Source organism: Fragaria vesca, linkage group LG6 (assembly GCF_000184155.1).
Source record: "Fragaria vesca subsp. vesca linkage group LG6, FraVesHawaii_1.0, whole genome shotgun sequence".
Lineage (NCBI taxonomy): Eukaryota > Viridiplantae > Streptophyta > Magnoliopsida > Rosales > Rosaceae > Fragaria > Fragaria vesca.
In genome coordinates, this window is record NC_020496.1 from 6,115,541 (window position 1) to 6,117,923 (window position 2,383).

The window sequence follows — 2,383 nt, forward strand, 5'->3', positions numbered from 1 at the left end:
CACAATGATGTACCAAACATTCGATCCTCAACAACACAACAAGGGCAACCCTTTGAAATCGACCTACAACTTAGAATGCGGCTAGCAGCATTAGGCCAAAATTTGCTGCTGTAGGAGTCGAAGTCCGACGTCTGTAGCATATTCTTGGTCTAAAAAAAAAAAAGCAATGAGCGGGCAATCATACTCATACATGGCGACGTCGGCTGTGTATGCAGTACATCATGTACTGCCCATGTCTGGTTGACGACGTTATAGCACAGTGACGCAGTTGAATTAGGACTTTTTACCTTTGATAAGAAGCACGGGCGCTTGGCGCGTCTCGCGTGGCAGTCTTCATCTCACCAAATCCACCTCAGGAGGACATCATATCGATTATCGAGTGAAAGCAAACAGTTGGGTCGGAGGTCTCTCTGCTCGGTTTTGTTTCCTAGGGTTCGATACAGCGGCGGCGACGTTTTCAGATCGGCAGAGGTTCACCCCCCACCCCCATTCCGGCGAACGACGCCGCTCCCTCTCCTGAGAGTCTCGCCGAAGGTACCATTCTGTTGTTTCAACTCTCTTTTTGAAGATTATAGGGAGTTTTGGTTAGAAAATTGAAGGATAAAAAAACTTGTATGCTAACGACTATAAGTTCTATTAATGAATTTATCGTCAATAATCGCTCCAATTTGATTCGGGAATGGGCGTTTTGGTCAATGTGAATGAGTTTCAGCTTCTGGGTTTCTGTGGTGTGTTGTGTTTTGGAATTCTAGGTTGTCTGTTGTGGGATTTTGGGTGATTTTAATAGAGGGGTTTGTATTTGTCTTGTAAAGTTGGTAATTTATATGGTAATTAACATATGAGTGTTTGCGTTTGATGTAATTGTAGGATCTCAGATCCTTTGTTTGGACTGTAGTTTCATACATGTTCAAAGATACGCTAAAGTTGCCACCTTCGTCTTCCCAGATTGTGTTTTCGATATCTTTCTTCTCGTGGAGCATTAAACCATTATATAGAATCTTCTTGTTAAACTTAGTGTGCATAGGTCATGTTTTGGACAGTGAAGGTGATTATGTAGAAGCACTAAAGGCATTTATAGATAGCCACAGGTATGGATTTTCTAGTGGACATTCTTTATTTGGAGCAAGTATGTTTTTATTCACCCTGGATTCTCTAATGAGGTGCTGCATTCGTGCTCAGCCAAATTATCCTCCTAGATGCATGTACTTGATATTGTAAATACAGCCCTCCAAATATCATGACTGTGGAGAACATAGCTCTAGTTTGCCATTTTATGTGTCTGGACCACATAGTATCTGATTTATCGACTGTACGGTATATACAATAAAACAATACAGTAAATAGACACACACACATACGTATTTGTATATGTATGCTCACATAAAAGTAGATTATGGCCTTTGTAGTATGTTGTGGACTGTTTATGTACAACATGTTGAAAAAGATGTTAACAGTTAAGGGTATCATTTAAATTTAAATTAGTTGATGTCTGATGGAGGTGAAAATGTGTAAGTTTAAATATAGTTAGCAATATTGTATGCCGCCATTTGAAATAGATTAGTTTTAAAAATTCAATTTTTGATATTTTTGAGTGATCTTAGGCGAAAGTGAATACAAATATGAGATAGCTTTCAGCCTTCCAGAAAGGGTTGAAGGCAATCCTGGTTTGGAATACGTACATCACCTCATTTTCTCTTGGTTTCATGAGTTCACAGTAAAGCATAGCAAGAAGAACGTTGAAGATAACTACATAAGTAAGTAACAGACTCTAATTAGTTCTATGCTGGTTGTAGTTCTCCTACCTAATCTGATCTTCCTCACATTCTACTGAGAATGCCATTTATTAAAATCTAGTGTTGTTGTCTTGACCTATCTTTCATAGTCGGGTTTTCCTGGAACATTGGTAACAATTGTTCTTTTTGTGCCACATTCTGTTCCTACAATGCAGGACTTTCATAGAATTTGAAGAATTGACTGCTGCTTATGCAAAAGGTGAGGTGCATCCTGGCGACATCAAACCGTATTTGGCAAAAGCATTGAATAGGATAATGGAGGTAGGTTCATATGTTCATGTCATGTGTGTTCAATTTTTTTACAACCAATGGGATGTTCATTCTTTTACGTGTAAATCTTGGTTGTTTGGCAACATGGATATGAAGTTTGAAAATTTGTTGCTTAATGAATCGGTTAATGCACCAAGATGAAGTGAATCATTGACTTCAAGCTTATAGCATAGGTTTAGTACCTTCAGTTTCTCGCGTCTCATGCTTCCAAGCCTAATAAAATGTTATAGTAGAAGCTCATGGGTGAGCAGATGATCTGATTCATTAGGATTGGTTTACCTGATTATCCCTAACCCTAAGATATATGGTCTAGTGGAAAG

At 38.8% G+C, this 2,383-nt stretch overlaps 1 non-coding gene across 3 annotated transcripts in view; it reads left to right on the forward strand.

Annotated features, from left to right (window-relative positions):
* Nucleotides 1–238: 238 nt before the first annotated feature.
* LOC101290966 overlaps nt 239–2,383 on the forward strand; it is a 3,594-nt gene continuing 1,449 nt past the window's right edge. The window contains exons 1-4 of one of the 3 annotated variants that reach the window (XR_184870.1): nt 382–534; nt 868–1,088; nt 1,602–1,754; nt 1,949–2,054. This is a non-coding gene — a transcript (uncharacterized LOC101290966). Of the gene's footprint in view, nt 535–867; nt 1,089–1,601; nt 1,755–1,948; nt 2,055–2,383 lie in introns of all 3 variants that reach the window. The other 2 variants (XR_184868.1, XR_184869.1) reach the window with 2 other exon arrangements.